Consider the following 27645-nt stretch of genomic DNA (forward strand, 5'->3'; position numbering starts at 1 on the left):
CATCCATGAGGCGGCCGGTTACCCGGATGTGGCGGCTAAAAAGGGGACCCATTAAAAAGGCGCCCCGCGGGGAACTCCGCCGCCGCTCGTTGGCCTCACGCGACGCCACTCACCCGTCCGGCGGAGCCAATGGGCGCCGCCGTGCGGGAAACCCCGCACCCGCCTCGCCGGACCATTGGCCCGAGCGCTCGTCGCTCAAACCGCGCCGCCCAATGGGCGTCGTAGCTGGCCGTTGGGAGGCGGGCCGTGCCCGGCGGGGCCCGCTGCCCAATCAGGAGCATTGTTTGTGGTAGGTGCCGGCTCCGGCGGCGGCTGCTGCTGGTGGTGGTGGTGGTGGTGTCGGTGGCGCCGCGTCTGCTGTCCGCCGCCAGCCCACCCCTTCCCCTCCCGGCTCCCCGCGCCGCCCTCCGCTCGGCCTGAGGGGCCTCGAACTCCACACGCGAACACCCCGTCAGGTGAGGGGGGGGGGGAGAATGAAGGGGGCGGGGCTGAGGCGGTGACTGACAGGGGCAGTGCCCTATGGGGGTCCCCAGCGGGGGGGGCCTTCAAATGAGGGGGGGTTGTGGACCAATGGGGGGGGTCAATTCGGATATTAGGGTTGAGGGGTTTTGTCTGCAGCCCTGGGTTGTGAGTGGCCATCCCCGTGGCCTTTGGGCTTGTTTGGGGGGGGGAATGTGGGGGTGCAATGAGAAAGAGCTTCAGTTTGGGAGGGGGGAGGGGAGGGGTGCCATCTTGAATTTTGCAGCTGAAGGGTGGGTGTCTGCGTGGCGTGATATTGGGGGCGCCACCCACGTGACTGGTGGGGAGGCTGCCCTTTTCAAGGGGTGCCTGTAGGGCCTTCCTTGGATTTTAGGGTTCAGAAGAAAGCAGTCTGGGTTTTCTGGGCGCGAGTGTGTGTGTGTGTGTGTGGCCTATTGCTGCTGCACCATCCCTCTGGGGGCTGGGGTCACTTTATTTGTGTTGGGGGGGGGATGTCATTTTAAATATTTGGGTTCAGTCTGGGGTCGTCCGTGTGGTTTGGGGGGTGCCTTTCAAACGGTCTCTCTGCTGAAATATGAATTGTGTGGTGGTGGGTGTTTGGAGGAGCCACCCTAGATATTGGGGTTCGGAAGAAGGGCTGTCTGGGGAGCTTTCCTGTTGCAGTGAGGTGAGATGCCGTCACAGTGGCTTTTGGGCCAGGAGGTGTGTGAGCCCAATGAGGTGTTTTTTTAAGCTGGTGCTATCCTGGAAATTGGGGATCTGTCTGGCAAGGTATATGGGGGTGCCATCCACATGACTTACGGAGCTGGAGGATGGGTGCAGAGGTGGCCTTCCTTTGATGTGTCTGCTGTCATGTGTCCTGGCTTTTGGGGTTCAGAAGAGGGGAGTGTCTGGGGCTCTCCTACTGCAACAGGGAGGGCAAGGTGCCATCCTAACACCCTCAGGGTTGTGGTGGGCGGGAGTGAAGCCTTTTCTCTCTTTTTTTAGGGAGTGCCGTTCTTCATATCGGGGTTCAGGAAGAGACGCTCATTTCTTGTAAGGCATTTACATTACGTTAATATCTTGTGAATATTAAGCTAGGTAGTCAATAGGTCCTAAAAGATTTGGGGAGGGACTCCTTTTGGGGGCAGTTGTTAGGAGCTGCCCTGAATATTGAAGTCTGGAAAGTGGGGGGAGGGTGTCTGTGGGGCACAGCTCATGCAAGCCATGGAGGTTTCTAGTGACAGGGGTATGTATGGGTCACAGGAAGGGGGTGAGTATCCTTCCCTTGCCATCCTGAATATTGGGAGTTCCAAAGCGAAAGAAAGGTGGGGTGGATTATGAAGGCTCGTCTGGTGTGGGGTGAATATGATCCTGTGGATCCAGTTGAGGGCTCTTTTGTGAGGTGTTCTGTCTTGAATATTGGGGCTCAGTGGTGGGTTATGCCATTCTAGTGGATATCCATCTGGGGTTTTATGTGGGTTAGATGGAGGGTTAGGATCTCATTTCACAAAAGCCTGTCATCCTCAGTCATTGATACAGAAGGAGATGCCTGTGGAGATTTATCTATTCTGAAATGTGGGGGTGCTGCTGTGAGGGGGGCTTTGGCTGTGCGAGTCAAATGTGCAGTGGAGCTGTCCCTTTTATTTTTGCGGGGGTGCTTGGGAGATGGGGGCATTTGGTTGAGAGTGGTGCTCTTTTTTCTGGGATGGGAGTAAGTTTTCAACAATAAAGTTACAGGGGACAGCCTTAACGAAGGAAGCCTGAAGTGGGGGGTATTTTGGGGGTGGCACAGCAGAAACTGGGGGCGGTGATGGAGAATCTTTGGAAGATCTTTTTTGGACTGAATGGAAGAAATGGCAGAGATTAAATACTGATGGGGAGAAAAAGCTGTAAAGGAGTCCCTCTTAGGGAAGGTGAGTCTTCAGGGAGTTTTTCTGTGGCGTTACTTGAGGATAGGGGAGAGAAAATGATAAGCCTAGCCTAGCAGAAAGGCCCTGAAGGGTATCTCCTGCTAAGGGGTGACAGCACTGGCAGGGACAGAAGATAAAATGGGGGTGTACACCAGGCCTTAACTGCTAGTTTTCCTGATGGGAGTGGATTGAGGCTTTCGGGTGTCGCTGGCTAAGTATTAAATTGGCATGTCTCAGATCGGTAGACAATGCAAGGATTGCAAGGAGCTTGTTTTAATGATGAATTAAACGTGGCACCGAGTCAAGAGGGTGGCAGTGTCTGTGTGTGGAGTTGGGGTACCTACTTTATAAATTGCAGCCATCCTCTGAGGAGAAGATGTGGGGCTTGTCTGTTGCTCCTTTCCACCTTTGGGGTAGGATGCTTGAAACCCTGAACCCTTCTTTGGATTTGCTGCCGGGGGGGGGGGGGAGCCAGAGAAAGCAAATCCACTCTTGTGCCCCCCTTCACTCCTTTTTCACCTCCAGGCAGGCAGGGGCACGTGGAGAAAGACAAGCCTCTCCCCAAGAGCTTGGGGTGTGTGGTGGGGGGAGTTTGTCGTCTGTCTAGTCATCACATAATCCTGGCGAAGGGTTTGAAGTGGGGCTGGGGCAGGATCATTTTTTTTTAAAAAAAAAAACCCAACAACAACAACCTAGGGTTGTCTTCCCTCCCAAATCTGGACTGCGTGAGTATCTTAGCCCCCCCTCCCTACCCCACCACCGGTTTCTCATAGATTTAAGAATTGGGAGGGGGGAAGCATGGGCACCCCCTTATGCCTTTTCTTCACAGAGCCTAGAGTGAATCTGCTTTCTCCACCCACTTAGCCGCTGCTGGTGCCGCCACTGCCTCCCCTGTGGGTGGTAAGAGCAGGCTACTTGCATCCTTCACATTAAAATAATAACAACGATGATGGGGAGGGGGCGACTTCGCGCTCTCTCTCTCTCTCTATCTCTCTCTCTCTCTCTCTCTCACCCTGGACGCATCCTTCCTAGCCAGTGGGGCAGAGGTATGCCCTAAGGATGTTTCCTAACTGGAGAGGCACATGCCGGCACTGTCTGAAGAGCCCTGTGGGGACAGCGGGTGATGCGTAGGACTCCTTCTCTCCCCCCCCCTTTCTCCTCCGAGAGGACATTTTATTTGGGAGTGTGCTGCTTTCTTGTTCTTCTGCCAGAGTGGAGGGTTAATGCTTCGGAAGCTTTGACCGGAGATGGTGGAATCGACTGTGGGGGCGGGGTGGAGGAGGCGGCGTCTGGACGGAGATGCTGCCTTATTGATCGCCTCCACCTGACGGTCATCACCAGTTTTTTTTTGGGGGGGGACACAATTCCACTTTCTCCCCCATCCCGCCCAGCTGGGCTAAGGGGAAGGTTTTGTCAGCACAGAAAGTGGGTGGGGAAGGGGTCCAGCCCCTCATCTGGGATTGCAGGGGGGGAGGACGCATGGTCGTAACAAGCAACCACTTAGCAAGGACAATGGTTATTAAGCATCATGCGCAGCTGATTGGAGGAAACCGAGTCTAATTTTTTGTGCGTTTTGGGGTGGGGTGGGGGCACTGCTTGCAGCTCCGACTTTCTCGGTGTGCCAAGTGGTGGGTGGGGAGGACTCCCCTCCTTTGGAAATTTGGAAATAAAACCCTCCTAGCTTCAATCCTCAAGGCAGATGGGATTCAAACTGCCTGAGGAAGAAGCCGCTTTGCTGGATATTGGCGCCTTTTTTACTGGAATGCCAGAGCACCACCCTAGCCCAGGGCGACAGTGAGGTGTGTGTGTGTACACCAAATTACTGTGTTGGGCACATAGGTAGGTTCCTGAGCTGGGAGGTTTTTTGGTTTGGCGCTCCCTGGCCCGGAGCCCTTGCGGGACGCCTCCTGATGGAGCCGATGGGAGGAAGGGAAGTTGAACGTTGTCTGTATAAACTGGAAAAACCAATAAAAAAGTTCTATATTAAAAAACAAACGCATACACAGTCTGGGCCATTGTGCAAAGCTCTTTAGTTTGCCGCAGCAACAACCTGGTTTTTGGAAGATCTCTGGGCATGGCTGCTGAGCCCTCATTCTCATGCCTTGATGCGGTAGAAATCTTATAGCTAGTTCTTTGCTTCTGTCGGATTTGCGCCAGCAAGTTGATAATTCCTTTCCCCACCCCATGTGGGTTGCTTAGGACTGAGCTTTGGAACATCTGATTTGTAGGGCTACTGCCATGAAGAGAACAGGATGTAGCCCAGTGTGATACAGGGTACCTGTTTTGCATGCAGAAGGTCCCAGGTTACGTCTCTGAATAGGGCTGTGAAAGATCTGCATCTAAGGCCCTGATGTGTAGCTAACATAATAGTGTTATTCAGAAGTTGTTGGACTCCCTGGTCCCAGCAGCCTTGGCTGGGATGGTCAGTACTCAGGCTACTGAGAGCTGCAGTCCAGTAACTATAAGGCATCATGTTGGTTCCCCCTGGTGTAGAAACTGAGTTTAAAAGAGGATTAGACACATTCACAGAGGATGAGCCTATCAATGGCTACCATCCACAATGGCTATGTCCCACCTCCCCTCTTTGGCCAGTACACTTTTGAACACCACTTGCTAGAAGCCATAGGAGGGAAGGGTGCTATTGCACTTAGTTCCTGCTTTTTCAGGCTTCTCCTTAGGACATCTGGATCTGTTTGGCCACTGTGGGAACAGGATGCTAGACTAGATGGGCCTGATCCAATAGGGCTCTTCTTAGGTTTTTGATACTGTGCTAGATGGACCGATTCCCTGTGAGGCAACTTCCTGTGTTCCTAATTTAGGTGAAAACCTAGATTTTAAAACTACTTCTCTCCCGCATCCGCCACTTCCCGCCAACCAGTCACGACTGGGATTGGTCCGATGCCAGTGGGCTGGGCCCTTGCTGATCTTTGTTGGTGATTTCTTGCACACAGTTGGCTGGGTCCAGCTCAGGGGTAGGCAACCTAAGGCCTGTGGGCCGGATGTGGCCCAATCGCCTTCTAAATCCAGAATGCAGACGGTCCAGGAATCAGCGTGTTTTTACATGAGTAGAATGTGTCCTTTTATTTAAAATGCACCTTTGGGTTATTTATGGGGCATAGGAATTCATTCACACACACACCCAAAAATATAATCCAGCCCAACACATACTCTGAGGGACGGTGGACCAGCCCACAGCTGAAAAAGGTTGCTGACCCCTGGTTCAGCTCAACAATCTGTGATTGGACCCCATGTTGATTTTACTTTTGCTGTTAAAGCAGTTGGAGGGGGTAGGTGGGTGGGCTCCAACCTGATTAGACCAGTGGTGCTGGGGAGCATTTAAGCCTTCTCCTTTAAGCCCTGCCATGCTTTGATTCTCCTTCCAAGATGCTGTCAGTCCCCGGGGACACAATAAGGGTTTCTGGCCCTGATCCTCACTGTTCAGCATCCCAGAATGATTTGAGAGGAGGAGCCCTGTCTTAATACAAAGTCAAACCCATCAGTGTTGTCTACTCCAAGGGTGGGGAACCTGTGCTTCCCACCCCCCATTTGCTACTAGACTACCAACTCCCTTGAGTCCCAGCCAGCACATTGCCTCACCCATGGTTTCCCAAACTTCTGAGTTCATTGAACCCCTTCAATGAGTCATCATTGAGCCAGAACCCAAAATTTTAGGTATGTGCATGAAATAAAGCCAATAAATTACAATATACAATCAACATTTATTAATCGTTGGTCACCATTACTGGGAATCATAACACATTAAAAAAGAAATATCTTATTAAATTCAATGCTTCCTCGTTGGCAAGGGAAGTGCGCTCTGTGCATGCGCATGACCTTAGTTCTGAGGCTATTTTTGCGCAATATATCATTAACTTCTTTCCCACTCCTAAGCTGTTTTCAGGCTCTTTAAGTTTTTTTTATTCCCCCACCTCACAATCCCATCAACCCCAGGGGGTCAGTATTGACCTCTTTGAGAAACCCTGGCCTGGCCAATGGTCAGGGGTTATAGAGTTCCAAGGGAAGCACAACATAAGAAGTCATTGGTCCATCTAGCTTAGCATTGCCTGCACTGACTGGCAGCAACCCCAGGATTTCAAACTGGGGTCTCTCCCATCTCTACATGGAGATACCAGAGATTGAATCTGTGACCTCCAGCATACAGTGCAGTTCCTCTGCCATTCCCCAAAGATTTCCTGTTCTACTCACACACAATTTATGCAGTGCATCCACAATATTGGGGTGCTGTTCTCAGTGCCAATGCCTCTAGATGCTATGAGGATTAACCACAGAGAAGTGCTTTGCTGGTGGGTTGGGAAGGCCCAGAAAGCAATTGAAATTTCTTTTGCCCCCAGAAATTGTTGGGGAGGGTGAACTTTTGAGAAAAGTTTTTGACAAGGCTATGAATGGTTTTTCCTCTGAATGCCTGAATACCCCTTCTTCCCATTCTGCAGTGTGGAGATGCAGTCAGATACTTAAATGTTCCCACAAGCTGCCTTTCCTGTTTCCATAGAATATGATGCAATTCCAAGCTCCTCAAAACATTTGTAGAGCTCAGCTTGCTAGGCAGTAGAAAAGGGGGGGTACCCATGTAACCTCTCTTTCCCCTCCTGACTGGTTTTCAATGGGGTGGGGGCACCCATATTTAGCCTGCAGGTGCCAGAGCATCAGCAAAGGGTGATCAAAGTCAAACCTACCACGTGGGCATGGTGACAATAAAATGGATGGGGAGAATCATGTCCTACCCCTCGAATTCCGTTGGAGGAAGTGCATAATTTTTTTGTTTCATTTTTAAACTCCATTTAAATTCCATTCATTTCAGAGGCCATTAAATACCCGGACAAAAAGAACAGCTTTGTCCAGATGGCTAACTGCTAGCAAAGTAGACATCTGATCAGTAGATATGCAGAAAGTCCTTGTAGTGAGCACAGTCCATTAAGAGCACCCCATCAATTTGTTCCCTATAAAAGGACTCTCTTAAATTTGTTTTTCCACCATCTGTTGTTCTATTCCCTTTCTTTCTGCCTTAGGTGAGGGTTGTTCTTAACCTCCTTGCTCATAACATAGGCACCCTGGTTCTAACAGCAGAGAGCGTCACAGCACTTTCACTGGGGGTCTCCAGCCTTCTTAAGCCCATGGGTATGTCTTGGATGTTTTAAGTGAGTGCCATGGGTGCCACACAAAACCTGTTCCCTTCTCTCCCGCTTCCCAAGGATAGTGCCCCCCACTTCCAAAAGATAGAAAATGCACATACCCCCCCTTCACTTCCCCAAGAGATCTGAGTCAAAGTCAGATCCGATAGAATTAACCCAAGCCTTGAAAAGCACGCAGAGCTGAAAGAGGAAGTGGGAAAGACGTCACTCATCCAGCTTCCTCTTTCAGCTGTGTACTTTTTAAGGGAGATGATGGGAACCACCCACACTACCTGATGACTTAGGGGACAATGATTAGTGGGGGGAGGCTCAGAGGGTTTGCCAGCACAATGGGAGGGCCTCAAGGCCACCATTGCACCCATGGGCACCACGCTGACAACCCCCTAAGACACTGTGGACCACAAAGCTATAATAATGAAACTATTTCAGGCTTTATTCCAAATGTAGGGACACAGGCAAGAGTTATACCAAAGGCTCGGGAAAAGCTTCTAGCTATCAAGTCTTAAAAAACATGGAAGCTGTTGTGTGACCCTCTTTCCATGTCCAAAAAGGTGGGTGGGAAATTGAACTGCCTGCTGTTCCTGATGGGGTGGAGAGGACCTCCTGCATGAAAATGCCTGTTTAGACTAGTGGGGCTTCCCAAAGCTTTTTGATGGCCATCAAAGACATGGGGGTCCTCTGCTTCAGCCCATTGTGGCCAGCATTGATGGCTCATATTACCACCACCCACCTGCAGGTAGCCTGTAGTGCGGGGAATTGATCAAGGGGCAGGTGCATTATTATTTATATCCCGTCTTTCCTCCAGGGAGGTCAAGGTGCCATGCATTGTCCTTCCGTTTCATCCTCCACAACCCTGTGAGGTTGCTTAGGCTGAGAGGCGGTGACTGGCCAGAGGGCGTGCCCACTGAGGACCTCATGGCTGAATATGGATTTGAACCCTGGTCTGCCTAGTCTGACACTCTAACCACTCAGGAATTTGGGGGTCTCGCCCCTGCCCCCAGCCCCTTTACAAAGAGCATAGTACCAACATCAGGATCAAAAGCACCTCCTCCAAGGGTGGGGTCAAAGGGGAAGACGAACATGTTGATCTTGTCGAAGCGAATGGAAGGCGGATACTTCTCTCTCTTTTTAGCTGAGGATGACGAGCTGTGCCTGGGCAGAAAAAGGGAGCTCCAGTGAAGGTGTCTGGAGAGAGCAAAGGGGAGGAAAAGTGCAGAATGACCCTTTTAACTGCACCATCCCTCGTTTTACTGAGGAGGGGTCTCATAGCGATGGCAGCTGTGCCTCCATGTGAAAATACCACAACATGTACACCTTATTTAAAAAGTACGGGCACGCCTTTAAAATGCTAGATATTTTTTAGGCTATTAAGACAGAAATGTGCCTCCAGTTAACTATCAGTAGTTTGAGAAACAGTGTTGGGCTTTTGACTTAGGAGATGGGCCCCCACCTTTAAATCACACTTCTTCTCAAGGTCCCATGTCCATTTCTCCTTCTTTTAGTCAAGTGGGGGAATTCAGGCCCTGGAGCCAATTGCAGCCCAGCCCAACTTCACTGCCTGGACCTTGGGACTCTCCTCAGGTTGCACACTCCCGACTCCTCCCCTCCTGCCCCCCCCCCGAGTGTTTTTGTCTCACTGGAATGTGCCCTTGAACTCTGATAATGCTTCTTGCTTGCCTTCATAGAGGATTAGAGAGGGGTATGTGTGTAGAAACAAGCCAACTGTAAGAAGGTAAAATTTAAATTTATTGCTCCTCCCACTTTTGCCTCTGGCGCTGCCCACCACTGGAACTCAGGCTGAAAAGGGTTCCCCCACCCCTGGGCTAAGTTTTGGGAAATCTCAGGTACCCAGTTAACTAGGGTTCCCCCCCATCCCCCGATCCTGCCTTTCTAGCAAACTTGGGGTTATTTTTCTCCTAGCTTCATTTGGAGCCAGCTTCTAAAAATTTCCTACTGACGGCTTTAAAAATTTGAAGTTGTTTCCCGGCCCTTGCTCTTTGTCCTTGCCAATAAAATACTAACTTTGCTCTTTTGGTAACAAGGCACATTCTGTGAAGTCGGTAGACATTTGCCAGATTTGGAAAGCATTCAGAGTGTGGAACTGGGTGGTGTGTGTCTGTTTGTTTTAGGCCGGGATACTGTCCCGTTGGAGTTAAAGCTTTAGGCCAGTGTTTCCCAAATGTCTTAACCAGCCTAACCTTTTTAAAGAAATAGTTGTCAAACAGTAGCCTTCCATTAACATGGGTGTAGGGAACCTTTGACCCTCCAGATGTTGCTGAACTACAGCTCCCACCAGACCCAGCAATGGCATGGGGTGATGGGAGTTGTAGTTCTCCAGCATCCGGAGGGCCAAAGTTTCACCACATTTTTAAGTTCTGTTGCGTCAAAATGTTTTTTCACTGTTTCTCCAGAGGGCAGGACTAGCACCAGTGGCAGTGAGGCTGCATAGGATACATATATCTATGAGTCTGGACTGTTGATGACTTGACAAAACTAAACCAGTTCCCCACCACACCAAAAAATGCGTGTTAGAAAGAAGAATTGAAGCATGTTCAACCTCCTCTGTCAGAGTCATTACATGCCTCTGAATGCCAGGTCCTGGGAATCGCAAGTGGGGAGAGTTGCTGTTGCTTCCCATCGGGGCATTTTGTTGGCCACTGTGGGAACAGGATCCAGCAGGGCTCTTCTTACTGTATGTTCTTAACTTCATTCTTACTAAACTACCAATTTTATAAAAATTCCTTCCAGTAGCATTTTTTTATTTTGTTTTGACCATGGCAGACCAACACGGCTACCTATCTGTTACCAATTTTATGTGCAGAATGTTGGGGAGCAGGGCTTTGATGTACATTTAGCCATGCAGACATTCCCCACTGTTCCAGTTCTGAAGCGGCATAGTCAAAACACAGGTATTATCACCCCACTGAGAACTAAGATCCTAAGTGGAACAATGTAGAGCTACCTTTGGTTAACAGCTAATTAGACCAAAGGCGGCCACAAGGTAATCTCCACTACCGCCTCCCCCCAAAAAATGATTTGAAAGAAGCAGTCTTTTGTAGCCAATAGAATATTGTGCTGCTTCAGAAGGTGGTAGGCGCTCAGACTACAAAGAGGATCCTGTTTTGAGCAGGGAATCAGACTAGATGAGCTCTTACGCTCCTTCTAGTCTTCTGGCATGCTTTTAGTTTTCACAAAGTTACAACCCATCCTGGGACATTATGGTGAAGGGCAGTGAAGAAATCTGATAAATAGTAATACTAGTAGCCCCCCGAACCCAGGGCAGCAACTCATACAGAGCAGTGATGGGAAAACCTCCTCTGTGGGTGAGGTTCCTTGAGTTTTTCTCTCTCTCCCCGCACCGTAATTTGACTTATTTCTCTTGATTGGTCATTGATCCCACTGCACACTTTTGAAATTTACTACAGCAGAGCAAGTTCACATGGCAACTCCTGTCCCCCCCCCCAAAAAAGAGCCAGCTGTTTCTCCACTTGCTTCCTTTCCTGCTCCTTTGTTAGGCTCATTTATGTCACTCGGTGGCACCCATCAACCAGCCACTCGGGGCGGCTCAGCCTGCAGAGTCTCAGTTGGCGGTATTGAATCCTGCTTCCGAGAGGAGCGCGGACGACATTAAGTGAGATGGATAACTGGGAACTGTTCGGGAGACAAGATTTTTACTGCTGACTAGCTCCCTCTCCCTCTCCCTCTCTCTCGCTTTGAACAGTTTGCTTGTTGGGGTTTCCATCCTCTCTTCTCTCCCCCACCCCTTACAGCCTCAGTCTTGTTTGCATGAGGAACAAGATAATTCACTTTAATGAATTATAAAACTTGTTTCACTGCAGTGGGTCTTCGTTTTTCCCCACCCACCCTCTTCTCGCTGCCACAGATTTACTGTTTGGGAGTGGAACAGTATTAAGTCAGATCTCATTCCACTTGTTTCTAAAGGCCACAATTCCCTGGCTGGTATGTGCAGTGGGAGCTCCTGTGAGATATTTCACTTGGATGAAGGGATGCTTGCTAGGGGAGAAGGTTGGGGTGTGAAAGAGAGTTTGTCGGCCCTTAGCAAGGATTGGGGCTCGGGCCACCAGAACCTGGAGGGTTGGCGGGGGGGGGGGGGAGGCAGAAGGAGGTACATGGTCCTCATCCAGGCAGGTCTCAAGCTCTAGAGAAGGGATGGGGAACCTTTTCCAGCTCGGGGGCCGCATTCCCTTCTTGGCAAGATATTGAGGGCCACTTTCTAGTGGTGGGCAGGACCAGAGGCAAACGTGGGCAAAACAGGGAATGAAAATTTTCCTTTTGTGTAGTAGACCACTACACACACACTTCATTCATACAACTACAGTGGTACCTCGGGTTAAGAACTTAATTCGTTCCGGAGGTCCGTTCTTAACCTGAAACTGTTCTTAACCTGAAGCACCACTTTAGCTAATGGGGCCTCCTGCTGCCACCGCACCACCGGAGCACAATTTCTGTTCTCATCCTGAAGCAAAGTTCTTAACCTGAGGTTCTATTTCTGGGTTAGCGGAGTCTGTAACCTGAAGCGTATGTAACCTGAAGCGTATGTAACCCAAGGTACCACTGTACTGTTATCAGAATTCAAGGACAGAGGGTAGAACCTAGCAGAGTCCCAAGCGCCCAGACAGAGAGGCTTGGAGGGTCGTATTTGGCCCCTGGGCCTCAGGTTCCCCACCTTAGATGTCACTAAAGCTGTTGTGGCTGTTTCAACAGATGTCCTTCCAAGGTTACATAGTGAAACTAGCTGCCACCCCATTTGCTGCCTAGCAACCCAAAGCCAGGTAATCCCAGATCTTACAGTCCTTGGGATATCTCATATCGGCACTGGGACAGCCTGAGAACGATGACGCATGTCCTTTCCCTAGGTCTTAGTTGCTGGTGGATATTACTTGAATATTTGATAATATCTGAGCAGCCCATTTTTTTTTGCAGGGGCGGGATTGGTAAAATGCCAATCCACTCTGGGACTGGGCAGCCATAAGATTGCCCAGTCTCCTAACCCAAAGGCTTTGTGAGCAACTTCCCTTCTCGGACATAAAATCCCTCCCCCCTTGCATTTTTAAGAGCTAACTGTGGTTAGCGTTAACATGTGCACCAATCTCAACACCAACCATGGTCAGTTGCAAATTTAAAGATGGAACCAGGTTTGCAAACTCTTGGTTTGAACTTAACCACAGCTACGACAAATTGTGCCCATGGAATGCCAACCATGGCTAGCTCTGAATAGGGTAGTTGTTTTACACATGAGAGAAGAAGGGGCATTAAAAAGAGTGTGTGAGCCCAAGAGATGCTGCTTATGTTCCCTAAGTACAGTTGGGTCAGCCTTGCATTAAGCACATACCTGTTAGCCAGGGGCAACAAGGAATTGTACGCAGGCGAGCGAGTCAGCTGGTGGAAAATGACTCTAGTGCTCTGCCCCTCCTCTGTGCCTAGCATAGAAACCAAGGCCACATCCGCGCCAAACAGTTAAAGCGCTGTGATACCACTTTAAACATTCATGGCTTCCCCCAAAGAATCCTGGGAGCTGTAGTTTATTAAGGGTGACAAGAGTTGTTAGGAAACCTCTATTTCTCTTGTAGAGTTACAATTCCCAGAGTTCCCTGTGGAAAAGAGGGAAATGTAGCTCTGGGAAGAGGACTCCTAACAACTCTCAGAACACGTAACAAACAGCAGCTCCCAGAATCCTTTTGGGGGAAGCCGTGACTGTTTAAAGTGGTATCATACTACTTCAAATGTATGGCACTTAAGTCACATCCATTGGTGTCAATGGATATACTCTGTGCATGACTTAGTTGGAGACAACCCAAGAATTTTCAGCTCGGTTCCACTAGAGTGCAGGAAAGGCACAGAATATCAGCTTTTAATTTCAATTTTTTATAGCTCTTGTGGGCTTATTTACAAGGCTGGGTTAGGGGACCAGACTGTGTCGTCTATGCTCGGCCTTGGCGGTTCCAAAAGCCCTCTTTAAAAGTTTCCTGTTTTCATCCCTCAAAACTTGGCTTCTCTTCTTGAAGTTGTACACAGAGTTGCAGTGCTTTGATTTTGGCAAATCTCGAGGCCGCCTGTATGGAGACGCTGTTCAGTTGCATTCTTCAGACCATCTTAAATTGTCTCGGGAAGCAGTGCAGGTAAAGATGGCTACTACATCTGTTTGCTTTGTTTTTTTTAAAAAAAAAGATAATTGGGAAGCTTCTGCTGTCTTTTTTTTTTTTTTTTTTTTTTTGCCACAAGCAAACTCCTCGCCCGCATTCGGAATGAGGGCGGCTGTAGCGCGCTTCCCAATTTTTCCTCCTTTTTGGAAGAAGAAAATCCATCTGTTCCGGATGCTGGCACTCAAAATGGTTGCCTGGAAATGGGCTCCCCTCCTCCCCCCCCCCACTGAACAAGACCGAATCGATTACGTATCTCTCTTCCGACACACACACACACACCCCTTTTCACCTCTCTCCCTGAGTCATTCTCTAACTCAGGCAAGTCTCCCATCCTAATTCAATCAGGGGCGGAGTGTGGGGGGGGAGCAGACTTCACAGCGGTAAAATACTTGAGGGCCTTCTTTTTTCAATAGCTTATTGTTCAGGTTTTCTCGACCATTATGGGGAAACAAACAGCCACAAGGGGGGCGGGAATCTGGGCATTCAAATGGGTGCTACCCAAGAGAGGTGGGAGAGAATACCTCACATTCCTATGCTTCAGAATCAAATTCTCAAGGCACCTGGGTTTGGGGCTCTTTCCCTCCCCCTTTCCCTTTCTTTCAGCCCAGGTGTCTGGTATACTTACCAGTTTGGCAGTATGGTTGGGTGACAGAGCTCCACCAGTGCACAGAGGAGTCACAGAATGCCAGTTCTGCAGTTTTATTTTGATTTTTTAAAAGGGTTTCTAGGCCTTATGGCTGCAGAGGTAGACTTGATTGTGTGTGAGCAGCACCAGCAGAAGCCTCAGGCTCCCCCATTCCAAAGGTCCCTGAATAAAGGTTGTATCCAACTAAGTCTTACTCAGACCCATCGATATCAATTGACTTAAACAGGGCACATTCACGCCGCTGTAACAGCACTTTAAACAGTCCCCGGAGAATCCTGGGAACTGTAGTTTGTTAAGGGTGCTGAGAGTTCTTAGGAGACACCCCCCATTTCCCTCATAGAGCTACAATTCCCAGAATGCACTGTGAAGAGTGATTAATTGTTAAACCACTCTGGGAATTGTAGCTCTGGGAGGGCAATAAGGGTCTCCAAACAACTCTTGTCACCCGTAACAAACTATAGCTTCCAGGATTCTTTGGGGTAAGTCATGACTGTTTAAAAAGACATCATGGGTCTTGATGTATATATCAATCAGTCTCCTTTACAGTGGGTTACGGTGGGGATCCGTTCAGGAGGCCACAACGCAACCGAAAGCAGCGAGTCTGTGCACGTGTGTGCGCAATTTAGTGCTTCTGCACATGCACAAACAGTGCGAACCTGGAAGTAGCCCGTTCCAGTACTTCCGGGTTTACGCCGGTCTCAAGTCGAGGGTGACATAAGCTGGAGGCAACGTAACCTGAGGCTCCACTGTATTGGCATAGAAAAAGTACATCATATACACTGATCTTGACATATACAGGATGTGTATATGGCCTTTGTCAAGTCCATTGATACCAATGATTCTACTCTGAATAAGATGTAGTTGGAGACAACCTGAGGATTTTTTGCTCAGTTCTACCAGAGTGCAGGAAAGTCACAGAATATCATATTTTAATTTCATTTTAAAAAGTTTCTAACCCTCAGGCCTTCAAATACAGGCTTGGACGTGTGTGTGAAATGCCTGCCTAAACCTCAAGCTTCCCCAAAGGGTGGCCACATAAGATTTTCCAGCTATTGGCAGAGTTTTAAAAAAAGGTAAAGGTAAAGGACCCCTGACAGTTAAGTCCAGTCACAGACGACTCTGGGGTTGCGGCGCTCATCTCGCTTTACATGCCGAGGGAGCTGGCGTTTGTCTGCAGAGTAACTCATATGAATGTTTTAATAACTCCCCTCCCTCAATATCTAATAGTAGCAGTGCTAATTATATGCAAGTAAGCATGGAAACAGACATCATTTTATGCAGGTTGCAGAATTAAGGCTTCCTGAGCACAGAATTTGGATTGCCCTTGGTAAGGATTTTGGTTTGTGCATATGCATACAGGCATGCATAACTTCAGCACAAAGTACAGTACCTGCAACCTGTTCTTAGTGCAGAGAGACTCTTTCAGGGAATGTAATTATGTAAAGTGCGCTACAACGGGAAGGTGCCCATTAAGAACACAAGAGCCCTGCTGGATCAGAACCAGTAGCCCTTCTAACCCAGGATCTGGCCTCCCATAGTGGGCAGCCAGATGCTGCTGAAAGCAGAGCAGTGAAGATGATAGCTGGCCCCCATTTCCTCCTAGCCTCTGGTATTTGGAGAGAGAGGGCTTCTGATCCCAGAGGTTCCATTCAACTATCACTCCCTCTAATAGCAAACTTGGGATGCTGAGTGTTGATGGCTTTGTGGTCAATATGAAGTGACTGAGTAACTAGAGGGGAGGTATTAATATGCTTAGGGGAGGACCACAGAATGGTGAGTATCTCCTGGCAGGGATTGGGAAATGGAAACCAAGAGGGTAGAGGATTGGAATTAGAGTGTCCTGGAAGACATCGTGGTAGGCACCTGAACAGAAGCACTCCATACTGCAACATTTTGTTGCAGCTCCAACTTATCATTGAGACTAGCCATTGGCAGAGTTCTCCATTCATTTGTCCTATCCCTGTTCAAAATCAGAGGCAATCACCACATCTTTTGCCAGGGAGTTCCATCAGTTAATTCCATGCTGTTAGAAGAAGCACTTTCTTTTGTCTGTCCTGAAGGTGCTAACTGATGGATTTCAGTGAGCCACTCTGAGCGTTATACAAGCTTTTCTTGAGCCCTGTCTGGAATATTTAAACCAGCCTTACAAATAAGAAAGTCTTGATGCTCACAATGGTTGTTGTGTTTGTTTTTAATAGCTGCCCTGCATTGTGTTATTAAAGGAAGGGGGGGGGAGATCCAAGGTTTTAATGAGGTCTTCCTACCTGTTGCCCGGAGGCAAGTCTGACTCACCATAGGCGAGTGAGCTACTTGCAAACTTGGCATTGGTTGACTGGGATATTCTTGAAGAAATCTTTCTAAAGAGACCTTAATTTCCCTTTTTAAAAAAACAACAACAACCTCAAGCTGCATGTTTGCTATGAAACTACAGCATCCATAAATCCATGTACCTTTAAAACAGGCATGTCCAACAGGTAGATCGTGATCTACCGATAGATCACTGAACGTCTGAGGTAGATCACTGGCAGATCACTGGCTCCCCCCAAAGAAGCTCAACAACTTTGGCTCCCCTAAAAAGTCTCAACTTTTGTGCCCTGCACCCCTAAAAAATGGGCCTTTGTCCTTTTCCTTCCCAAAAGAAGCTCAACAACTTTGACCTGAACCCCCCAAAAGGGGGGTAGATCACTCCCAGTTTTTAACTGTGTGAGTAGATCGCAGTCTCTTGGGAGTTGGCCACCCCTGCTTTAAAAGAATGGGAATGGAGTCTGCTTTTTTCCTTCCCTGGTTTTTCCCTTTGCTTGCCCTCCCCCTTTTTCTTCACCAGAGCTTCTCCCCGCCAGCCACACCACATTCCTTCATAAACCTTAACACCTTAGAAACAGAGTGAATTATACAAATTAAATGTAATTGACTTGATTTGCATAGTTCTAAGTAGAAAATTTGGAGTGTGTGGAGTGGGAGAGTTAGGATTTCTGAGAATTCCAGTGTGAAACGGACCTGATTTGCACCCCCAAGACTAAAGTGTGGATTGGAACATAACTTTGCCCTTGCCTGAATTTTGTGATGCAATTCTCGGCTTAAAAAACAAAACTGCCAGGAATGCTTTCAAAATGCGTATATTGAGATAAAACCCATTTAGAAATGTGCCCATTGAGATGAACAATGCAAAATTTAGTGGCAAAAAGGTTATTTAAATTTGTGTTTGAACTTGTACTCTAAACATGAATTTTATTGGAGTTTTCTACAAATAAAATTTACCGATTAACGTGAAGTCTGAACTGGGCTTAAAAAAGAAGCGCATGTCCGGTAGGCCAGGACTGCAGAGAGACTGATCCATCCATCCCTAGAGGGGAATACACCCTGCCCTCTGCATAATTACCCATTAATTACCTTCCTTGTTTCTGTTGTGGGCCAGATTGGGCCACTTTTCCTAATAAGCTCAGCTTGGTTGGCGCCAGGCTAGAAATTCTACAGTAATTATCAGTTTGAATTGGGGCCACATCGTTTTAGTTAGTTAAGACTAATCATTTGAAAACATCTTTTGATCAACCAAAAAGCTCTTCCGGTTAATAAGCAGGCAGGGTGAAACCACTGCCCCACAGGCTCAAAGGCAGTCTCCCTCCGAGTACCATTGATTGGGGAACAAACAGAGCCGCTCTTTGCTGTGCTAGAGGGCTTCCCACTGTTGGCATCTGGAGGGCCACAGTTGCTCTGTCTTGACCAGTAAACAGGACCCAGCATGATGAAAGGGCTGGATTCTGTGGGACTCATCAAGCAAGATACCATTTTTGGCACAGATGTTCCTGCAAACTGGGGTCATCTAGGGTGCTGTTAGCAACCTTCCCAACAGTGTCCCAAAACTGACAATTTTGCTATCATGTATGTTGATGGCTGCCATATTCCTCTACAGAGGAAAGAGAACCGGGGGGGGGGCAGTTTTGGTACATGGTGGCATCTTGGCCAACCATCCCTTGTCTTGGATCAGCCTTTAGCAGCAGGCATCCCTGGGGTGGACAGAAGGCAAGCTGCTCCAATAATCAGTCATGCATTCCCAGCTGGGGATGTGCAAGAAATTCAATCCAGGTTGGGTTTTGAGGCGAGCTTGCGTAATTTGCACTGTCCGAAACAACATGAGAACCAAAGGACACAGCCGTCCTCTGAAATCCACACTTCGACGAATTTTGCAGTGCACTTCTCTAGCCTAGCAGCCCAGAAATGCAGGCCCTGGGGTTAAGGCATGAATGAAAATTCATATATCATTGAAAACGCCATTTCATAATGCATTATATTAAAGGAAATTATTTGCTGGTGGGGGGACGGGGACGTTAGGCAAAATCAGCATATAGTAGGCATGTCTATTAGGAGAAATTCGCACTCAGTTACTGATGAATTTTCAGGAGGACCATTTTCTTTGAAAAATCACAAACTGATGGGGGGGCTCACAAACTGAACTCGAGAAATGAGAAATGAAATGGGACAACTTTGCCCATCCCTACTCCCATGTTGAGGGCAGCTTGCGTTGGGGATCATGCTGGTGGGAAGGGGACTCAGCTGTTGAAGGGGACTCAATGTGTTGCATTGCTATCTGCTGCAGTAGAAAGCTCCTGCCCACTTACACACACACATTTGTGCATTTGCTCGCTTGGAAACATTTACTTTGGGGGGAGCCACCGGGCGCTTTGAATGCACAGCCTCTGAGTTTGGATTAGTCTGGACATATTTGTGATTGAACCTTGTGAGGGTGGGAGGCTGGTGGCTTATCTACCATGGATAAATTCTCTTCAACATAGAACGGATGTGGGGAACCTTTCACCTTCCAGAAGTTGCTGAACTATGACTTCCATCATCCCTCACCATTGCCCATGGGTGTAGGGGCTGGTGGGAGTTGTAGTTCAGCAATGTCCCGAAAACCTAAAGTTCCCCCACAGTTGACGGAGAAACAAGGAAAAAAGACCTGAGCAACGTGTAGGCTGAACTTTGGGTACTAAATTGAAAGCCACCATGAATCTCAAGATGGTATGGTAAGCATGCTGCTCTGTCTTTACAACTCTATGGTGAAAGGCTGATATTCCTGGCATAATGCCATTAGAGTGCCAGCCACTTCCATTTAATACCCAAAGTGCTCCTAAGGACTGGACTGGGACTAGGCCCCTGGCTTTCCACGCTGACCAATGGCCCAGATAGACCCGGTCAATGGTAGGTTGACAAAGAGTCTGGCCAATCAGACAGGGCATGTTGATCAGATTTCCTGGTTTGTTTGCTCTGTTTGCATTTGGGCATGTGGAAGCCTTGGGGAAAGAGATGTGTCTGTCGGAGCACTCATCACTGCAATCATTCCTTCAATAGCACCTGCTGAGGGCAGGCCGCCTTGGAGCATTGGAGCCTAGCAGCAAAAATTGGTTCAGAGACCGTCAGACAGAGCGGTTTGCCCAATGGCCGAAACCAGTCTTGGAGGCGGCCCGGGAAAGTTTGAGCTGAGGAGGTTATCTTGGTTAGCATGTCTACATGGCTTTCCGGCCTACCTCACGTGGCCTTGTAGCAAGAACCAAGAGTGTGCTGGCCTTGACACTTTTAGCACTTAGGTCGTCATAGTTGGCCTTGGGTTGGAAGATGGCATCTGCAGCTCACAGCTGACAAGGCGTTTTGCAACAGCAGATTTCGGAGGCAGGTTTTTGACCCATCATACTCAACTGAGCACCCGTGACACATCTTGTGACCAGTATACAGCTGTGAGGGGTGGGTGAGAATGCCAAGGCTTCTCCCTTACTTGAGTTCTCTTTCACCCTCTCACAATATTGCGCACCTTTTTCTTTTTCTTTTCTTTTTTTTACAATAATAGGCTGTGCATTGGTTAGACCTTCCTGTTTTCGCTTGATTCCCCTCTTCACGAGATGTTCTACCTTGGGTGCTTCAGGTCAAAGGTGCCTCCCGACGGGACATCTTTTTTTAAAAAAAACAGCCAGCCAACCCACACCCACCCAGGGAACTTATTCTCAGCAGCTAAATGGTTAAAAGACCCTTGGAAGCCAATGCTTATGAATGAGAGAGGCAAAGTTTGGCCAGGTGCCAGGATACGCTTTAAGGAGTGGGGGCAACCCAGCAAGAGCGTGAGAGAGACCTGATGATGGGATCCTTGCGAGGGGGGGAGGCAGGGAGGGGAAGAGGGGGCGCCCGCACAAGCCACGCAGCTGACTGCCTCCGATGCCACGACCAACTTAATTTTTATATTTATTTATTTTTTTCTTAAGCGATAATTCCATGTCCTGAGGTTACAAACCGGCTGCAACTGGTTTTATTTTTTTTTTCTTCTCTCCCCTTCCCTTCCCCTGCCCCCGCTAAGCATCATGGGTAAAAGTAAGCATCCCCCCCTTTTCTTTTGTTTAATATAACGGCACCACAGATGATTGGCAGGGACGTGCCCGTTCCACGACTGGGCTCCGGCAGGTCCCTGGAGGGGGATGGCACGCCGCGGCCGTCCATGTTCCACCGAGGGGGCTTCTGGTGAAAAAGCACCCTGGCTTTCCCCCCTACCCTCCTCGCGGGCTGGCGAACCGACTCCCCCTCCATCCGTCTGTCTCTCCCCTCCTCTTGACAAGTCGGGGAGGGAGTGGGAACACGCTACCTGTAAGTATATTCCTCCCTTTTTTTCCTTTTTTTAAAACTGCCTTAAAAAAAAATCTCTTTTTAAAATTATTATTCAAACAAAAGGTTCTTTAGGGATTAGCTAAGTCCTTTTCTCCCCAAAAAAAATTCATCGCTCTCGAATGTCGGGTTTTGTATTTTTATTTATTATTTTATTTATTTATTTTTAAAAACACCCTTACTGTCTTGTCTAAATGCGATCATGGATTAATTCATTGATTTTTGGCTTTCGCCCTCCCTGCCCCCCTTTTTTTTTCACATGGCTACCGGTCTGGAGCCACAGAGGAAGAATATATTTTGTGCTGGGGGTGGCACGGGCGGCAGTGGAGGAGGCGGCAGGAAGGTGGCTTATTTCGGAGAATGTGGCAAAGGCATTCTATTGTCTCTCTGGCATGCTGATAGTTTGATCGAATACCCGAACCTTCTCTCTCTCCCCCGTCTCTCTCTCCCCCCCTTTCCATCTCCACCCCCCCCTTCCTTTTCATGTCAGCTACAACCCCACTCTGTGAATGGAGGCAGCCAGCTGACGAGGGAGCGCGCTGGCACGGTGCCAAGGGCTGGGAGACGCGTTTGCGCGTGTGTGGAGCTTATACGGCGAGCACAAAGCAGTGGCAGGGAGGTGGAAGCGGCATGTGGGGGGGGGGAGAGAAGAGAGAGAGAGGCCTTCCTTGCGGTCTAGGAAATCGCAGCCTATTATATAAGGGAGTCTGCGTCACTCAGGCTGACGGGAGGAGAGTCGGGGGAGAGGAGAGAGAGAGAGAGGCTGGTCTCTTAAACCTCCTTTTGTCCCCCCACCCCTCTTTTCATTCTGTTTACAGTGATCACTGAGTTAATGCTGATGGCTTATATTACCCCCCCCCCAAAAAAAAATTAAAAACTTCCTCTACCCTCTCGCTGAAAGAAAGAATGAAAAAACCTCACAGCTTCTAAGCAAGCCAGTGTTCCTGGAGGATTTCTTTGCCACCTTTCCTTGCAGAAGGGAGGAGGTGAGGAACTCTTACACATGCACTCCCCACCCCCTTAAAAAAAAATTGCCCTCTCTTTCGTCTCTCTACGAACTGATCCACTAAATTCGACAAATGAGGCATGAAAGGTTCCTGGATTCCTCCACATCCCTCTGAGTCAAAGATTTCGTTTGGTGATGTTGCTTTCGTTTGCTATCGCGGAGCGGCTTTCATCACCTGCTTCTTAATAATGTTGTCTGCTTCGGTTTGTTTGGGGCTTCGAAAGGGATGTGCCGCTGTGGTGGGTCAGCTCCGGCATGAAGGTATCCCATCTTTATGTTTTGTTTTACTGGTGTGGGGTTTTTTTGTTTTGTTTTGGTTTTTTGCACCCTCCGCTTTGAGAAGCCGCAAAGGTGTGTTGGCCAGCAGGGGTTTCTCTGTTGGCAGGGAGAAAGGCACTCTGTACCTGCTCAGTGTATGTCTTTACGCGCTGCAAGGTTTCCGTGGCTAAGCGCTAGGTGAAAATTCATGCCCAGGGGAACCGAATTCAATGGGAACGAAGAGTTGTGAGCCTGCTCTTGCTCAAAGCCTTCCTCTCTGTCCATGGCTGAAATGAAACCCGAGCCCCTAAGATCAGGAGCAGCAAATGCCTGTTGGGACTGGCAGGGCAGAAGGCAGAGAGGCCAACCGTATCTGGAGCCAGAACCAACCAGAGGCAAAGCCAAGGATAGGCTGTAATCCTACAATAAACACAGTGGGGGTTCCTTTGCTGGTAGACTGCTCAGGCAGGGACAACAGTGGTGGCTGGTGCTCATTGGGACTGATGGGGTGGAAGACCAGGAGCCCAAAAGTAGGTGGTGCCAGAAATAATGAGTGGCAGAGCCATCCAGTTCAAGCTTTGTCCCCATCCCCTTCTTGCTAAGTTCTACAAGGGTCAACACTGAGACCAAGAAGCTGGCAGGCAGGGCTTCCGCCCGGACTGGTTGTTGTATAAGTAGGTAGGTGGGGGCTGGCTGAGGGCAGATAGAGGTTGGTGGGGCTGTGCAAAGTTTGCCCGAGTTGACCACCCTCCATTGCATAAGAAGACCCCTGGATCTGTCCCTTTGGGCATTCTGTTTCCCACAGGGGCTGAGCAGTGGCCTCTGGGAAGGCCCCAAGTGGACCATGAAGGCCATAGCCCATCCCTGTACCTGTGACGCACACAAATACACCCCCAGAACTGGTACTGGAGGTAAACTGCCTCTGAACCTAAAGGTTCCATATAGCTATTGTGAAAAATCACATCTGATCAGCTTACCCGCTCTGAATGTATCTCACCCTTTCTCAAAAGGATGAGGAATCTCCAAAGGACTCCCATCAGCCCCAGCTAGACATGGTCAGCAATGGAGGAGTAGCCCTGGTGGATCTTCTTGCCCAGCATCCCTTTTTCCTCACAGCGGCCTGCCAGGCCCTTCTGGGAAGACCACATCCGCACATGAAGGCAGCACCTTCTGTTTGACTGTGGTCGTTGCCAAGCATTTGAAGGAATATCGCTGCTAAACCTGGTGGTTCTGCTGAGTTATCATGGCGAGCACCAATTGATGCTGAGCCTTAACCCTCTATGGTGCATGGAGATGGTTGGTGCTGGTAAAGTACCGAGTTAAAGCCCCTAGGTGACTGCCGGAAGGAGTTGTAGCTCAGTGGCAGAGCAGGCAGCTTGCATGCAGAGGGTCCCGGGTTCAATCTCCAACATCTCCGGGTAGGGGCTGGGAAGGATGCCCCTCTTGAACCCCTGAAGAGTCCCTGCCAGTCTGTGTAGACAGGACTGAGCTAGATGGACCAACAATCTGACTTTGTGAAAGACCGCGTCATTTGAGGCACTGAAATTTAAATGAAGTCAGACCTAAAATGTGTGTGCTTTCCGTATGAAATATCCCATTTTCAGACCTCCAGTATCTCCACTTACGAATTGCAAAGACTGTATTCTGAAATCTGGAGAATAAGGTTAAACAATACTAAGCCGGGTGGGCAATGGTTTGGCTTGGTATAAGGCAGCCCCCGGCAGAATTTTGTGTGCCCCCAAGGGATAACTCTATCCACTTGAGACTCCTTGTTTCAGTGGGAGTGAAAGGACTTCTCTGAATGTTGGTCTGCAGTTGCTCTCCTGCCTTTCCTTTCTCTCTCCCTCCTCTCCGCTCTCCACCAGTGGGAGTTAGAGGACTGGCCTGTGCTCCCTGGCCTACTGATGGAACAGAGTTAGGTGGTCGAATCCTGAGCTGGTAGAATAGACTGTACCACTTTGGATTGCAAGCAGGGGCTACTGCTTTCAAGCATTCCCCATTCATTTATTAAAAATGAAAGGCACCTAGCATCAGAAATGACTGTATTAGAGGAAAAGTTCCAGCCCAGCCTTCCCTGGCTGTGCTTATTCCCCCTGCCATGTAAAAAGCTTTCCAAGATGTAATCCACTCCCTTCAATCTGACTTGGCACAGTCCAGGTTTTGTTTTTGTTTTTTAGCCACCACCTTATAAACCAGGCCTGTTCTGTAGACAGTAATGTGGTTAAGAACCCTAAGCTGGTAGAACAGACTGTAACGTTTTTTAGACTACAAGTCTGGCAAAGCATAGATCCCCTCCCCTGCATTTAAAGCACAAAAAGATATTCCTTGCAAGTAGAAAACAAACGCAGCAAGGAGCTTCCTTCCTGGGAAGGAAGGAGGCCCGGCTCCTTGCTGTTCTAGATTTATACTTTGGGGAAGTATAGGTGTTTGGGGCTTGGGTTGCTGTTGATGTTGATGTTTGGGGCTTGGGCATTTGTCCCTCGCTTGCAGCCTGAAATGGCACAGGGACTAAAGGGTGGTCATTAAGAAACCCCCTCCTGAACACTCCATTCTGGCTCTTGCCGTCTCCGGACAAGAGAACTGCAATAACTGATGTGAGAACCCAGGTAGAGTTAGGAGCTAAGAAGGTGAGCCGTGAGTCTGGAAGGTCCCCGATAAAAATGTTTACCCTCTGCTAGGAAGCCTTTGACTGGCCTATGGGCAAAGCTGGCTTTTGTTTAGCAAACTGCTTTCCCCTCACCTGCAACAGAAACATAACAAGAGCCTGTGGGAAATCTTCAGGCAGGACCTGAGCAATAGCAGCTCTCCCCCGCTTGCGGTTCCTAGTTGCTGATAACCAGAGGCCTCCTTCCTTCCCACGGTGGAGTGAGAACATAGCCATCATGGCTGGCAGCCACTGATAGCAGCATCCTCTGTGGATTTGTCTAAATCTCTTTTAAAGCCATCCAAGTTGGCGCCCAGCAGTACCTCTTGCAGGAGTGAATTCCATAGTTCAACTGTGCTTTGCATGGATAAAGTAGTTCATTTCATCCCAAAACTTCCAACAGCTTTATTGGCTGTCCCCGAGTTCTAGTATTAGGAGTAAGAGGTGTATACAACGATAAATAAATATATGCAATAATTCATGGTGTAGAGAAAGTGGATAGAAAGAAGTATTTCAATTTCTCTACACCATGCATAATTGTATATAGCTTATTATGTTTCCCCACCCCATAGGGGATAATAATGCAAGGGAAGCCCTGCTAGTTCACTTCATCCAGTGCCTGCTGTTCCCCTACAGGCCCAACAACCCCCCCTTGCCAATGGATCCCCTCCCAGCAGCTAGTATTCAGGATTAGGCAGCCTCTGAACAATGCAGGTGCTGCTTACAGCCGTCAAGGCCAGTAGGTATTGATAGGCTGCTGTACTCCCGCAGTTCCTTTGGCTAATACCCATCGCCACAAACAGAGCCCAAGGAAGCTGTCCTCTAGCCCAGTAGTGGCTACTCTGAGTAACAACGACTCTCCAGGGTGTTGGGCAGAGAAAGGTCTTCCCTCTGTTACCTGATCCTCTTTAGCTGGTGATGCCTGATACTAATCCTGGCACCTTCTGTGTAAGCACACTCTCTTTGTCATGTGACAGTGAGTTCTGTAGATTAATTCGGTGCCGCATGCAACAAGTACTTCCTTTGCGTGCTTGGAATCCGCTGCTAGTCAGTTTTGTGGGGTGACTCCCAAACCCCAAAATTTCTCCATCCATAGTTTTATAAACTGTGTGTGTGTGTGTGTGTGTGTGTGAGAGAGAGAGAGAGAGAGAGAGAGAGAGAGAGAGAGAGAGAGATATGGATGGATGGATGGCATTGTGTTCTTCATCATTGTCTTTTCGTCCCTTTTCCCCAGTGTGGAATTTGCCAGCTTCAGTTTTCCATTGTGTGTTGGACCGCCTTAAAGGGCTGGTGTAAGGATTAATGTGGCCATACAGAGGAAAATGCTGTGGAGCCTCCCCCAAGTTCTTTCATGGATGTGAAGTGTATACTGTGTATACCTTTTGAAGCAGCATAAACTGCCCTCTGTATGCAGCTAGGTAGTCAAATTTCATGTACTGTTCCTTTCAAATGATTTCACTTCCTTCAGATCCCAGGTAGCCAAAATTTCCCCCGTCCGTCCTCTGTTCATTTTGCTTGCTTGATCCTCCCTGCCCTACCTCTGATGTTCCTCTGGGAAAAACCATGCAGGGGTGGGAATGTCCCCAGTCTAAAACCCCAGACGGCCGCTGCCAGTCAGTGTCAGCAGTACTGAGCTAGATGAGCTCAGCTGGTCTTACTTGGTATAAGGCTGCATCTTATGTTCCTATGTTATGGGGAAGGACTGTAGTTCAAGCATCTTCTCTGTATGCAGAAGGTCCCAGATTCAGTTCCTGGCACCCCACAAGTAGGGCTGAGAATGTTCCATTCTGAAATCTCAGCGGCTGCAGGTCTGTGTTGACAATACTGAACTAAGTAGTCGGTATAAGGTTGTTTCCTGCATTCAACAAGCCCACTTTAATGCCGAGAGCTGTTGCAGTGTCTTGCGGGCTGAGCTGCTTTATTACAAGGGGAGCTTTCCAGCATCTTTGGATAATTTGCTTCCGACGAGCTGTAAGGAAGATGCGGGGTGGGAGAGCCATTTCAATGAGCTTGCGCCGAAATGGCTCCTACGGATAACTGCGCCGGCAGCTGTTCTCTCTGCTTCTTTCGAAAACAAGAGTCCGGTTTGTCTGGGGACATCTAGGTCTCTCTCATCGCCACTTCTCCGTACGCACTTTCTGAGAACCGTTGTCTTGCTGTCGTTGGGGAACGTGATTTGTAATCCTCCCCCCCCCTCCCACAACTGCAATGGATCGCGGTGGAATTTGGATCGCGGGCTCCTTGGAAGAAAGCTGTGGTTTGTTTGTAAGGCGAGCTTCTTTTCCTTCTCCTCAGTCTCCAAACTCACAAGGCACAATTGCTGCGGAGAGTATCTCTTTTTGCCAAGCTGGGTGCGGAATGAGAAAGGGGGGGGGGGAGAGTGTTGTGCCAGCATAAGCACTGGAAGGAAGAGGCAGGGTCTGAGCCAGTCTGAGAAGGGGGGCTGGGAAAGGCTTGATCTTCTCGCATCTCTCCTCCCCGTCCTGCTCCTCGGACCGCCTGGCTGTCAAGTCCCGGTTTCCTTTTTTGGCGATTGTCCTTTTTATAGCATTGTACGGAAACGTTTCGTCTTGGGAGACAGCCATTTTGTGCGTGTCCTGTCTCGAAACGCATCTCTCTTTCATTTCATTTTTTCCCCCCTAACAGCAGTGACATCCGCTTCGCTCTTGGAGAAGCTGAGGCGGAGCAGCTTTTGATGGTGGTGGGTGGGTGGGGGAGAGCTGGCAGTATTGAGCCAGCACCGGCACCCCTTTCCCAGACCCA

The 27645-nt window shown here is 48.9% G+C and overlaps 1 protein-coding gene across 2 annotated transcripts in view; it reads left to right on the forward strand.

The window, feature by feature from the left end:
- The first annotated feature begins 310 nt into the window (after positions 1–310).
- GATAD2B (GATA zinc finger domain containing 2B) overlaps positions 311–27645 on the forward strand; it is a 67124-nt gene continuing 39789 nt past the window's right edge. Inside the window, exon 1 of one of the 2 annotated variants that reach the window (XM_081841031.1) lies at positions 311–455. The gene's annotated coding sequence lies outside the window, so the exon portion shown is untranslated. Of the gene's footprint in view, positions 456–20819; positions 20957–27645 lie in introns of those variants that run through there. The other variant, XM_081841032.1, reaches the window with a different exon arrangement.

Source organism: Podarcis erhardii (genome assembly GCF_964252035.2).
Source record: "Podarcis erhardii genome assembly, chromosome: 15".
NCBI classification, from domain to species: Eukaryota; Metazoa; Chordata; class Lepidosauria; order Squamata; family Lacertidae; genus Podarcis; species Podarcis erhardii.